This window comes from Bubalus kerabau, chromosome 9, assembly GCF_029407905.1.
Source record: "Bubalus kerabau isolate K-KA32 ecotype Philippines breed swamp buffalo chromosome 9, PCC_UOA_SB_1v2, whole genome shotgun sequence".
In the NCBI taxonomy this organism is placed as follows: domain Eukaryota; kingdom Metazoa; phylum Chordata; class Mammalia; order Artiodactyla; family Bovidae; genus Bubalus; species Bubalus kerabau.
In genome coordinates, this window is record NC_073632.1 from 64,489,306 (window position 1) to 64,504,411 (window position 15,106).

A 15,106-nucleotide genomic window follows, 5' to 3' on the forward strand; every position below is an offset into this window, starting at 1 on the left:
CGTGGCATGAGGACACTCACTCAGCCCATGAAGAGGCTATCATGGAGAAGAAATAATGTTTCCTACCAATAGCCAATATCAACTTGCCACACATGTAAGCAGTCGCTTTGAAAGTTAACCTCCCAGGCCCAGTAAATACATGCATACATCGGATGGATACAGTTCCAGCTAACATCTTGCTATATCCTGTAAGAAGGGAAGATAGAATTTCTCAGCCAAGATGCCCTCGAATTCTGGAGCCAAAGAATCTGTGAGAGCTAATATTTAAAATTTTAAATCACTAAGGTTCAGGGATAATTTGCTAGGCAGCAGTAGATAATCAACACACGTGCAGATATCCAGAGGAAGAACATCCAGAAACATAACCAGAAACAGCAGCAAGGGTTAGTCTCTGAGATAAGAATATGCCTGGTGTGTTTGAAGAAGCATAAGGAGGCCAATCTGAGGAGCTGGATCTGAGTAAGGAAAAAGAGAACTGGAGTTAAGTGGAGAGGTAGGAGCCAGATGTATAGGACTCAATAAGCCATGGATAGAACTTTGGGTTTTATGTTGAAAAAGATGAGGAGCAAATTTTAAACTCAGAAATGACATAACCTGATTTAGAGTTTAAAACAGTCACTCTGGCTGAGGCTCCAAATACACTTCTATTTGGTGAGTGGGTGGGGAGTGGGCAAGATGGTGGAGCAGTCAGTGAACAAGTCTTGGGTAGAGATTAGTTAGGAGATTATGGTAACAATCCAGGCACAAATGATAGTGACTTATACCAGACTGGGATAGTTTCCCAGGTGGCTCAGTGGTAAAGAATCTGCCTGCCAATGTAGGAGACGCAGGAGACGTGGGTTCAGTCCCTGGGTTGGGAAGATCCCCTGGAGGAGGAAATGACAACCCACTCTAGTATTCTTTCTGGGAAAATCCCATGGACAGAGGAGCCTGGCAGGCTACAGTCCACAGAGTCACAAAGAGTAGGACACGACTGAGCACACACACACACAGTACAGTGGAAGTAGCAGAAAGTGGAAAGATTTTGGACAAATATTGGAGAGAAGTCAAGAACTAGATGCAGGGTGAACAAAAAGGAATCTATGATGATTCCTACATTTTTATCCTTACTAAGTAGAGTAACAGCATTAAATCTGAAAGATTAATCATAGAGGACTATCTATAATATTTATTGAAGAAACTACAGGATAATGGGGAAAACAAGTAGGTTAGAAAAAGACTATACTTCTATAAATAAAAATTTTATTTTGAAATAAAAATTTTTTCCATAAAATAGCATACAGAAGTGAAAAGAGTATTAATGATTAGAAAAAAATGGATTTAGTAAAATAATACAGAAAATAGCATGGACAGCTAGATAGATAGTCTATCACAGATAATATGAGAGATGTTATGAGATAAGGAGGATCTGACATGAATCCAAGGCTGGTAGTTCCATAACACCTAGTAAAGTATTGGTAACATGGTAACTCTCAATAAATATGTACATATTTACTGAATTAGTGATAACGCTAGGAAAAAAGCGTCAAGAGAATTTCCTATAACAGCATAGGAATTTCTAGCTCTACCCCAACAAAAACATCAACTTTATTAACTATGTGCATTCAAAAATATCTTCATATGAGTGAAAAATTCAAGGTAAGGGATTATAGCACTTGGGTAAACACAAAAATAAGAAAAGATGAAATGAGAAAGGTTAAGAAGCATATATTCACATTACCTCCATCATCCTTTCCCCAAGCCTGGGCAGCCTGGTGTGGACAAAGATATGCTCCTTATGGGAAATGGAGAGTGAGGCAAGCACTTGACTTTACCATGGAGTCCAGAACAGACTTAACCCAATTCCAGACTAATCCCTGGACCTTAGGTCTCTCTTTGCATACTTCTACTAACTCAGCCCTCTCACTTACTCTGGCATCTGCCAATTCCAGTGGCCTCAGTGGCTCCTGCAGTCTCAGGCAGCACATACAGCAGCAAGCTCCCCATAGGCTCCCACAAATCCAGGCCCCTAGCTCACCCCTACTCCTGTCAGCTCCTGAAGACACGGGCAGTTCCTGAGGCCCCAGGTGGCTCCCACGACACCACGCTGTCAGTGGACTCTAGCAATCCTAGGCTCCCACCCCAGTGCTTTTGGCTTCTATGACCCAGGGTGCCTCCTATGGCTCTAGGCTTTCAGTGGACTTCTTTGAAGCTAGGCTCTTAGCTTACCTTGCTGCCAGCTGAGTCCCATGGCAACTTTCATGGCACCAGGCTCCAAGTGGGCACCTGTGAATACAGGCTCCCAGCTAAGTCCTATGCCAGGCCAGCTACAATAGAACCAGACTTTTGACCCATACCAGTTGCAGGCCAGTATCCACAGACCTAGACTCTAGACCAGCTGACTGACCCAGGCTCACAGTGCCAGGCTAGGCCCAGGCCAGCATCTGAGACCCCAGGTTATAAGCTGACTCTTGGAGCCACAGACTCCAGCTCATCCTGCTAGGAGAATGATCTCAAAAACCCCAGCTTCCAGACTGGGTCCTACAAAACCTGGCTGCCAGTTCATCTCAGTGTTGGTTGACTCCTATAGAATCAATATCTAGGTCTGCAACTGCATATCCAGGCACTAGTTGTGCCTGCCCAAAGACTCTGAGCAGCAAATTCATCCATGGACTCCAACAGGTGGCCCACTCAGAGGCTCTGGACAGATTGAATATGGAGGGCTTTGCCTACTGAAGCCAGTCTGTAAAGACTGGGAGAGGTGCCTCTCAAATGGAAAGACACAAATGCAAGGCCACAAGGATCACTGCTACTGAAGGAAACAGGACATTGCCAAAGGAAACCACAAAGCTTCCATGACAAGTCCTAAGGAAATAAAAATCTATGAATTGTCTGAAAAAAAACTAAAATACAGGTCATTGGAAATCACACAAAGGAATAAGAAGAAAAAAGAATGAAAGAGTGAATTTTGGGATATCATTAAAAGAAACAGTCTAAGTCTCAGAAGGAGAAATGACAAAGAAAGGAGCAGAAAAAATGGCTAAAAAGTTCCCAAATCTGGGGACAGATTTCAATATCCAATTTCATGAAGGTAATAAGTCACCACAAAATTTCCACTCAAAACAATCTAACTCCAAGACACACAATAATACTGAATAAAATAAAAAAAGAGGTAGAGGGTAAATCCCTTATAATTTGAGTATGAAGGTTAAAGACAAAAGTAACTACAGAACAATAATTTGTAAATGGATATACAGTATATATAGAGGAAAAGTGAAATCAAAAACAGAATATATGAAAGGAAAAAAATGTAGAACATTTCTATGTGTTTAGAGTTATTATCAACTTAAAATAGATCATTATAATTTTTTTTTTCCTGTGAGCCTCATGGCACACAAAGCAAAAGCCTACTGAAGATAATTAATAGACGAAAAGAATTAATACATAACATGGCGCTAGTGGTAAAGAACCGACGTGCCAATGCAGGAGACTTAAGAGACATGGGTTGGATCCCAGGGTCAGGAAGATTCCCTGGAGAAGGAAATGGCAACCCACTCCAGTATTCTTGCCTAGGAAATCTCATGGACAGAGGACCCTGGCAGGCTACAGTCTACAGGGTCACCAAGAGTCAGACATGACTGAAGCAACTTAGCGCAGCACTATTAAAGAATCATAAATCACAAAGTAAGAGAGCAACAGAAAAAGGAATAAACAAATTATAAAACAGCTACAAAATAACTAAATAGCAATAGTAAATCCATGCCTATCAAAATTACCTTAAATGTAAATGGACTAACTTCTCCAATCAAGAGAGAGAAATGGCTGAATGGATTAAAAAATAAGACCCAATGTTATGTTATCTAAAAGAGTCTCATTTTAACTTTAAGGACACACATAGGCTCAAAACAAAGGGATGGAAAATGATATTCCAAGTAAATGGAACCCCAAAGACAGTAAATTGCTACACTTATATTAGACAAAGAGAATTTAAATCAAAAACTTTAACAAGAGACAGATAACACCATCATATAATGATAAAGTGGTCAGTTCATCAAGAGGATATACTAATTATAATTATATATGCATCCAGTATCAGAGCACCTAAATATATTAAACAAACACTGACATGCCAAGGGAGAAACAGACAATACAATAATAGTAGGGGACCTCAATTCCTCACGTAAACTATGGGGAGATCACCTGGACAGAAAATCAGTAATGAAACATTGGACTTGAACTACACCTTAGACCAAGTGGACTTGATAGACATGTATAAAAGAATCCACCAAACATCAGCAGAATACATATTTTTCTCAAGTGCACCTGGAGTTTTCTCCAGGATAGAGTGTATGTTTAAAGATAAAATAAGCCAGAGCAAATGCAAGATTGAAATCACACCAAGTATCTTTCCAACTACAATGGTATGAAACTAGAGATCAATAACAGGAGGAAAACTGAAAAAATGACAAATGTGTGGAAATTAGACCACCACTCCTGAAAAACCGATGAGTCAAAGAAGAAATCAAAAAGGAAATAAAATTATTTGAAAACATATGAAAGTGAAAATACAAAATATCAAAACTTATGGGATGCAGCAAAAGCAACAAATTTTCATGACAAAAAACTCTCACCTAAGTGGGTATAGGAGGAACATGCCTCAACATAATAAAGATCATATATAATAAACGCACAGTTAACATCACACTCAGTAGTGAAATGTTAAAAGCTTTCCTACTAAGATGAGGAACAAGACAAAGGAGCTCATTTTACCACTCCTATTCAACATACTATTAAAATTCCTAGTTAGAGAAATTAGGTAAGAACAAATTAAATAAGAGGCATCCAAATTGGAGACGAGTAAGTAAAAGTGTCTCTGTTTGCAGGTGACATGTTCTTACACATAGAAAGTCCTAAAGATGACATCAAAACATTACTGACACTAAAAAGTGAATTGAGAAAAGTTGTAGGATACAAACATCAACATAGAAAATCAGCTGTTTCTATGCACTAACAACTAACTACCTGATAATTAAAATAATCGTTTAATATAGAATCACAAATAAAACACTTTAATCAAGGAGCTTGCATTGTAAGTGCCTGAGTGTTTTTTTATTTTTATCATAATGCAAATGCCTAACTTAAGCTGTGATTAAGAAATCCAGTTCAAAGACAGCTACTAAACACATCGAGGGTCCCATGACTAGATAAAGAGCTAGGCTTTGCCCCACGCCCCTACAGCACCAAAGTTTGTTTTAGAGATCTTTGATTCACTTAGATAATTGACTAGTGGCTGCTGGATTTTCTCTTCTTGCACGTTAATTCCTCATCTTATGCTTTAAATTCACCAATAAAAAGTGAACCCACAAAATCATAGGTCCCCACTACTGACCGCAATAGAAGCAGAGCTACCAAGCTACCAAGCCTGATTGCCCACCCCCCCACCCCTCCTCATTCCACCTGAGGCCTCCCTATGTGACCCCCGGTGTGCCATGTACCCTCCAAGAGCTATAAGTAATAAGCTCTGTTGTTTCATAGTCTCTTCATGTTAATTACTGAAGGCATCTTGCAATCATAAGAACTACAGTGCTGGTCCAGCCACAACAATGGTTCCAAAAGGGGATAAGTCTATGAGAAACTTGCCTCAGGCCCAAGTGAGCACCACACTCTGGTATTTCTAGCCAAGATCAATACTTTCAATAGACTGGGATCAGCACAAAAACAAAGGTGAAAAATCTGTATGCAGAAAATTAAAAGACTTGGATCAATGAAATGGAAGAAGTCACATGTAAGTAGATATCCTATGTTTTATAAATTGGAATAATTAATATTGTTAAAATGTCCATTCACAAAGCCATTTATACATTCAATGCAATCCCTATAAAGATTCCAATGACATTTTTTACAGAAGGAGAAAATAATACTAGAATCTGTATGATCTTTTTAAGTCAGACACCAAAAGTAATCATAGTATGGAACTGGCATAAAAATAGATGCAAAGACCAAAAAATCAGAATCAAGAGCTCAGAAATAAATACAAGCATGTGCAGTGAATGAATATTTGATAAGAGAGACAAGAATACTCAATGGGAAAAGCATAGTGTCTTCAACAAATGGTGTTAAAACTGTATATTCGCAGGAAAAAGGATAAAACTCAACTCATTTTATAACACTCACAAAAATTAACACAAAATGAATTAAAGAACTGAATATAATCATTAATTACAAGAAAAAAGGAAATCCTACCTTTTGTGACAATACAGTTGGACTTTGAGGGCATAAGCCAAGTGAAATAAATCATACAAAGACAAATTTGTTTATTCTTATTTATATATGGAATCTAAAAACCTAAACTCATAGAAAGTGGAGTTGCCAGGAGCAACAGGGGAATGTTGGTCAAAGGGTGCAAACTTCCAGCTATAAGATAAGTATATGCAAATGACACCACCCTTATAGCAGAAAGTGAAGAAGAACTAAAGAGCTTTTTGATGAAAGTGAAAGAAGAGAGTGAAAAAGCTGGCTTACAATTCAACATTAAAAAAACGAGATCATGACATCTGGTCCCATCACTTCATGGCAAATAGATGGGGAAACAATGGAAACAGTGACAGATTTTATTTTTTGGTGCTCCAAAATCACTGCAGATGGTGACTGCAGCCATGAAATTAAAAGATGCTTGCTCCTTGGAAGAAAAGCTATGGCCAACATAGACAGCATATTAAAATGCAGATACATTACTTTGCTGACAAAGGTCCGTCTAGTCAAAGCTATGGTTTTTCCAGTAGTCATGTATGGATGTGAGAGGTGTAGTATAAAGAAAGCTGAGTGCCAAAGAATTGATGCTTTTGAACTGTGGTGCTGGAGAAGGCTCTTGAGAGTCCCTTGGACTGCAAGGAGATTCAACCAGTCCATCCTAAAGGAAATCAGTACCAAATACTCATTGGAAGGATTGATGCTGAAGCTGAAACTCCAATACTTTGGCCACCTGATGGGAAGAGCGGACTCCTTGGAAAAGACCCTGATGCTGGTAAAGACTGAATGCAGGAGGAGAAGGGGATGACAGGATGAGATGTTTGGATGGTATCATTAACTCGATGGACATAAGTTTGAGCAAGCTCCAGGAGTTGGTGATAGATATGGAAGCCTGGCATGCTGTAGTCCATGGGATTGCAAAGAGTCAGACATGACTGAGCTACTGAACTGATAAGAAGTAACTTCTGGAGATAGAATATAAGATAGTGACTATAGTTAACAGTAGTGTATCATACACTTGAAAGTTAAAATGGTAATATTGTAATGGGATGTAGGTATTAGCTAATTTAAAGTCATTTTGCAATATACCTATGTATCAAATCATCACATTATATATACTAATCTTACATAATTTCAATAATATCTCAATAGAACTAAGAGAAAAATAATGAAAGTGTACATTGCTTGAGAATTTCCACATCAAATCTTTGTATTAACCAAACAGAAAAAAAACATGTAATGGATAAATAAAAATAAATTAAAATTCAAACATTTGTTTAAAATTTCCTAAGAATAAAAACAAGAACTGCATGCAAAGAAGAATTAGATTGAGAGCAGAAATTTTTATCAACAATAAAGGCTGAAGACATATCTGCAACATGTTGAACTTAGCACTATATACCTACATAAATTTTCATAAGACCAAAAGGGAAATAAAGATATCCTCAGAGAGATGGAAGGAAATTACCTTTAACAAGTTATAAAGGAGATACAGATGGCTCTTGAATGACATAGGTTTGAACAGTGTGGGTCCACTTATAGGAGGATTATTTCAACAATAAAAACAATAGTACTACTCCATCTGTAGATGGTTGAACCTGTGGATTGGAAACCATAGATACTGAAGGAACCACAAATAAGCAGTAGCCCTGTATATAGAGGGCCTATTATAAGTTATACTTGGATTTTCAATTGAGTGGAGTTTAAACTGAGTGGAGTAGAGTTTCAACTTGACCCTTGCATTATTCAAAGATCGATACTATATCTAAAAAAAGTACACAAAGCTAAAAGGAAAGCAGGTAAGTTAGGTCAAGGGCATTGGAAAGCAAGAAAACAATTTTACAAAAGCATTGCCTGTTAACAAATAATAATAATATCAACGATGACAAAATAATAACGGCTATTTATAAAACAACATAAAATTAATGACTGAAGGAGATCATCAGAATTCAAAGTATTCTAAGATCCTAAGTGAAAGCGAAAGCCACTCAGCCATGTCCGACTCTTTGCAACCCTATGGACTGTAGCCTGCCAGGCTCCTCTGTCCATGGAATTCTCCAGGCAAGAATACTGGAGTGGGTTGCCATTCCCTTCTCCAGGGGCTCTTCCTAACCCAGGGATCGAACACAGGTCTCCTATATTGCGGGCAGAATCTTTACTGTCTGAGTCATCAGGGAAGCCCTAAGATTCTGACAAATATCAGTCTCAAAATACATAAAGCAAAATTTTATATTTTTAAAACAAAATTTTCCACCAAGGGCTATTAACAGGAGAAGACAATTGAGCATTTTTACTTTGGTAAACATCCAAATTTGTTTAAATAGAAAGGCACTGATTCATCAGAAGAAAATTATTTTAGTAACACTGATGTTTTGTGTTTATGTTGTAACTTACCTAACCAATGAATATCTCTCTAAGATTCTGAGTTGTTTACCACAGGAAATATCCTTGCCTTCACAACTTACAGTACAGTTTTACAGCTGCATTACTTGAATCTGTAAAGAAACATATTCTCAGGCCCGTAAATTTAGTCTTGGTACTTAGACCCAACAAAGTAACATGTAACATGTGAAAATAAACTATGGTATGATCTTTCAAAGTTGTCCAAAATACAAGGACATGTTTTTCAGAAGATTATTAAAAGACTTATTTTTCCTAATCAATTTTTATTTGTGTGTGTGTATATATAGTAAGAAAAGGGTGGTTCCAATTAGAAATTTTGTTAATAAAATTCTTTAATATATTATGTGACACCAAGATGCCAAAGAAACTATCATCTTTAGAAAACCGAATTCAACATGTACAGGACAATAAGTTCTATGCTTTTCACTTACCAGGCCATACTATTTGAAATTTCTTGTCAGTGTGATAAATAATAGTAGAACTAATCTGTAAAGGAAGGCATCTAGAATATGTCACTATCTATTTACCTAAAGAAAGCAAAGGGAAAAATTAAAAATACTTGAAAAATGGTATATATGTTAGACATAAAATATAAAGAAATAAAAAGTTTCCATGGATACCTAATAGTATGTAAGATGTGAGTCACTATAGCAACCAAGGTCTAAAATATATAGGAATTAATTTATTAAGAAATGTTTATGAAAGGTATTACAAAACTTTGCAAAGGAACAAAGTATTTTTAAAGGCAAATAAAAGAAACACACCAAATTTCTGGATGAAAAGATTTCCATTTCTAAAAATTATCTGTAAATATAATGAAATTCTAATCAATATCCAAAAAAGATGTATTGAAAACTTGGCAAAAATGATTTTAAGCCTTATCTGAAAAAATAGTTGGTGCTATCCCCATGCTCTATCCTCTAGAGAAAGTCATGCTTGAGAGAAGTATTTGGACTATATTTTACACATCTCTGAGGAAGATATTACATATATGGATGGAAAATTGGCATGTTACTGTTATCACATTAACTGTGTAACTTGATAAATGCCCTATTCCACACTAATTTTTTACAATACTATTAAGTAGGAAATCATGTTTCAAAATTTAATGTACACTAAATAGATCTTGGTACTCAGAACTACAAATAAACAGTGGACCATGTTTCAACATCTTTTTCTGTCATAAATGGGAGATAAATACTGATATTTACTGACTACTTATAATTTTGTAGGGACTTTACATGCATTTCCTTATACAATCTTTATGCAAACATCATGAGATAAACATATCAGTAGTTCCATGAAAAAATTCAAGCTCAAAGAAATTCAACACCAGATTTTCAACAACTTATTGGTGAACTTGACCAATCCCAGGATTTGGAGGCTTTAAATTCAGGTCACTTTATTCTTACTGTTGTTTTCTTATGGTTTTATTGCTTCTTTTATCATTTTAATAATTTTTAATCTTACAATATTTCTAGTTAGGTCATTCTTCTCTTCATACTATGTGCCAATTCTCATGTTACTTTATTTGCTATGTTTAGTTGAAATTCTATTTATTTATTTATTGTTTTCAATATGAGACCCTGAAGTTGTCATAAAAATGTTATTTTGGAAGTATTTTTAGATTGTTTAATTGAGGGAATTTCAAGGACTTCAGTGATCCTGGACCAACTTTCACCTGGAATTTTTGCTATGAGGTTCTCAACCATGCAAAATATGTGCATTTTCTCTCCATACCTACATGTAAGAGATGCCTAGGATTCCAAATTCCCCTTAAGTGACATTTTCTCTTAAAAGCAAAATACAAAAATCCCTGTACTTTTTTTCAAGAAAAGGGGCTGGAGTGAGGAGTGCTGAATTTTCTGTAGGTGCTTACCTTGCGCAGCCCTGAGGCCATACTGCAAACCCTGGTAAATCTTCATGAGATTCAGAGTCCACTTCTCCAGCCCTTACAGGACCTTCTAGAACCCCAATCTCTCAACCACTTGGCTATCAACCCTGACCTATCACTTTTGTACTGGTTTTATAACAGTTCAAGTGGGTATGGATTCACTTAATTATTTTACCTTAGCTATTTAGCTGTTTTAATCTAGCATTTCCACATATATTTAAAAGGAATATTGCCTTTTCCCTTTCTTTTCACATGAACTAAATCTTGGGACCCCATGTTCTTCCCTTATTTTTTGGCTCTGTTGACTGAGAACGGTTCCTTCCTACTCTCACATTTTTTTTTTTTAAGATTCCTATCCATATATTTTCTGTTTCTTACCTCTTCCTTATTTATTGATTTCTTCTATCTTCTCCCCTTTCCCTGGGATGCCCCTTCCTCTTTACCTATGTTCAACATCAGCCAGCTCCATTTCTCCATCATTTTTTCTACTTTTCATGTAACTTATTATCTTTGAGCTATAAATTTTGTTTGGTTGTCTCCTGTTATACAAGGATAAAAGTCACAGCTGGAATATTATGCTGTTTTTTGTGTGCTTCATTGGTTCACTCAGAACATTACAAGAATTACAACCAAAATGGGGCTTTAGGGATCAAATTATGATGAAAAATTAATTAAGTTAATTAACTGCAACTTGGAGTTTGAATGAACAGAACTCTTTCAGGTAATTAGCACACCTACAAGCTAGGGACTCTAATATTTAGGGTGTAACAAAGTGTGAAGCTTAAACTGAAATCAGATAATTTATGGAAAACTCTTTTTTTAACTGTAAGTTCTAAATTAATATCAAGCACTTCATTTTTACAGGTAAGATTTGTTATATATGTCAAGATAGTTTCAGAATGAATTTATTCTAAAAATTTGGTTAATTCTAATGTAGAAAGATAGGTAAAAATCACAGCAAAGATATTTTAGTTGATGTGAAGATAAGACTGCTCTATCATTTGGAGGTCACCTTTGAGCAGGATCTCAGTTTGTACAATAGAAAAGAAAAATAGCTCACATCTACTTTGTATTTACCATATGCCAGGGACTATTTTAAGTGACTTTTAATCATTCATCTCCTTTCAAAATGATCCTAAAAATAGGTTATATTTTTATTTCATCTTGCATGTGAGAAACTAAGGCACAGACATGTTAAGTAACTTGTTCATGGTCACATAAACATTGAGATTAGGAGTTGGAATTTGAAATTAGATAAACTGGTTTTGTTCTGGGCTTTAATGAAACATTACACTTTAAAGAATTTTATTTGAAATGTATAGCAACCACACTACAAGAACCATGAGTCCTAGAAGAGCAAAATCAATAGAAACCTATCATTCATTTAGTATATATTAATATTTTAATGTTATAAATACCTATAGTTGACACAGAGAGATAATACTTGCAGGATTTTTTTTTCAAAACCAAAAAGTATTCCTTAATATATTGTAATTATGAGTGTGTGCTGTCCCAGTTGAATGTAATCATTTTAGAAATACCATGAGAAGAGAGGCAGAGATCATTAAGATAGTCTATGAAGAGAAATTAGAGGAAAGTCTCGACACTGGGCCAACTTTAACTGGTGTTAGTCCAAGAATTCATTACAGCTACCTATGGCTTTATTAAGATAAAAGAAATAGACAGGATAGAAAACAATAACCACATATAAATGAAATTATTTTGAAATACTTATCCTCAGATACTAAAATAAAAACAAAAATGTTTTAGTATTTCCTATGCAACATGCTTTAATTTGTGTATTTTATAAGTATTGTACTATATTTTCTTGATTACAAAAGCAATATATGCTAATTATGGAAAGTTTGGAAAGCATAGAAAAGCAAAAAAAAAGAAAGAAGGAAATAGAAATAAAGGAAGGAAGAGGGAATGGAAGGAAGGAGAAGGGAAGGAGAGAGGATGGGAAGGATAGATGAAGGAAAGAGAGGGAGAGAAAGAAAAAAAATAAAAGAAGGGAAAGAAAAAACTCAACTTCCCATTTCTCTCAATATTTTCATGTACATTCTTTCCAATGTATATTATATAATCTCATTAAAAATAGTCACACAGTGGGATGAATGTATTCATTTATAGTCTACTTTTTTCTGTTATCAAGCATTATGAATAAAACATATCCTATGCCATTGATCAGTTATTTATCTGTTTAGACTTTTCATTTTAAAATAATTCCAGATTTATAAAAAACATTTTGAAATTAATACAAAAATGTTGCATCCATATTCTCCAAATGTTAACACCATTACACAATAAAATAATCAAAACCAGGAAATTAACCTTGAGACAACACTTGTCAAAATCTAGAGACGTCATTGAAATTTCTTCAGTCGTCCCACTAATATCCTTTTTCTTGTCCAGAACCCAATCAGGACCACATATTGCATTTATATGTCATGTTTCTTTAGACCACTTTATCTGGGACAATTCCTTGTTTTTATCTGCTGTGATCTTGAATCTTTTGAACAGTATTAGTAAGTTATCTCACAGAAATCTCATGATTTAAGGTTGTCTGATGGAGATCAGCCCTGGGATTTCTTTGGTAGGAATGATGCTAAAGCTGAAACTCCAGTACTTTGGTCACCTCATGCAAAGAGTAGACTCATTGGGAAAGACTCTGATGCTGCGAGGGTTTGGGGGCAGGAGAAGAAGGGGACGACGGAGGATGAGATGGCTGGATGGCATCACTGACTCAATGGACATGAGTCTGAGTGAACTCCGGGAGTTAGTGATGGACAGGGAGGCCTGGTGTGCTGCGATTCCATGGGGTCGCAAAGAGTCGGACATGACTGAGCGACTGAACTGAACTGAACTGAACTGATGGTCAGATTATATATTTGGGGAAGTATATCACAGAAGTGATGTTTTGTCTTTGGTGTATCTTATCAGGAAGCTCAAATTATTGATATAGTTCATTGCTGGCAAATTAACCTTTTTCACTCAAGTAAGATCTGCTGCTGCTGCTGCTAAGTCGCTTCAATCGTGTCCGACTCTGCGACCCCATAGACGGAAGCCCACCAGGCTCCACCGTCCCTGGGATTCTCTAGGCAAGAACACTGGAGTGGGCCACCATTTCCTTCTCCAATGCGTGAAAGGGAAAAGTGAAAGTGAAGTCAGTCAGTCGTGTCCGACTCTTTGCGACCCCATGGATTGCAACCTACCAGGCTCCACCTTCCATGGAATTTTCCAGGCAAGAGTACTGGAGTGGGGTGTCGTTGCCTTCTCCAAAGATCTGCTAGGCCTTTCCATTAAAAAGTAATCGTTTCCCTTTTTGTTCTTATAATTATCTGATGGGAACGTACTTGAGATTATGTCAATACCCCATTTCCATCATACTTTCACCCACTAACTTTAGCACCCATTGATAATTCTTGCCCCAAATAGTTATACCTACACTCTTCAACAAATTTCCATTTTCTTTTTCCATAATTTCTTCTACAATTAATTTGAATTTTCATTTTCCTCTCATTTATTTATTCATATATATATATATATATATATATATGGATATATGTATACATGCATATATAGGTACATTCATTATGAACTCATGGATTTTTTTTTTATGTTTTATAATCCATTACTATTGTCACTTATTTTCTTACTCTAATTGTACCAGATATTTGGCCACTGGTGCATGTTCCAATAATCTTTTGAGCACTTCCTTCCTTTATACCACCATAGATGTTCCTTTACTATAATGTACTTTCCATTTTCTGGAATCTGCCATTTTTCCTGAGAGTTCTGGTTTCATTGGTTGTAAACTACCATTAAGAAACCAAAAAGCATGTCAATTGCTACTTCGTTTTGTTTCCAGACCCTTTCAGTAGACAGAGCTAGAAAATACATATATATTATACACACACATATTTATCTCCATATGTGTGTATATATCCTATTTGTTCACCTAAGTATATTAAACTCGAATTTATACTGATATTTCTAATTCTACTTCAATAACTTCTAATCTCCTTTCCTTAATTCTAACTCCTTTTCTCCACAATAAGAAACCTGACACTTACTACCCACACTATTTTCTTATTTGCTCAGTTAAAAATACAGTCTTTCAATTATCTTTTTTTTTTTTTTTTTTTTTTTTATTTTTTTTTTTTTTTTTTTTTAATTTTATTTTATTTTTAAACTTTACATAACTGTATTAGATTTGCCAAATATCAAAATGAATCCGCCACAGGTATACATGTGTTCCCCATCCTGAACCCTCCTCCCTCCTCCCTCCCCATTCCATCCCTCTGGGTCGTCCCAGTGCACCAGCCCCAAGCATCCAGTATCGTGCATCGAACCTGGACCCATTTTCCTAGTAGAAATGCTAGTTATGTAAAGTTGTTTTTGTCTGTTTTTAGATTAATCAAAATATTGTTTTGCAAGTTCCTTATATTAGTTCTTTTTTTCTCTCCATCCCTTCAATAAATTTGTTATTCATTTGTAACACTATTAAGTTAATTTATACTCTTTGTATTATATTTTAGGTTCCCTCCCCAAATCTTGTTTTCTTTAATTAAAAATAAT

The 15,106-nt window shown here is 35.8% G+C and overlaps 1 protein-coding gene across 1 annotated transcript in view; it reads left to right on the top strand.

The window, feature by feature from the left end:
- EPHA7 (EPH receptor A7) overlaps positions 1-15,106 on the top strand; it is a 525,357-nt gene that overhangs the window by 195,086 nt on the left and 315,165 nt on the right. The gene's annotated exons all lie outside the window — the stretch shown is intronic.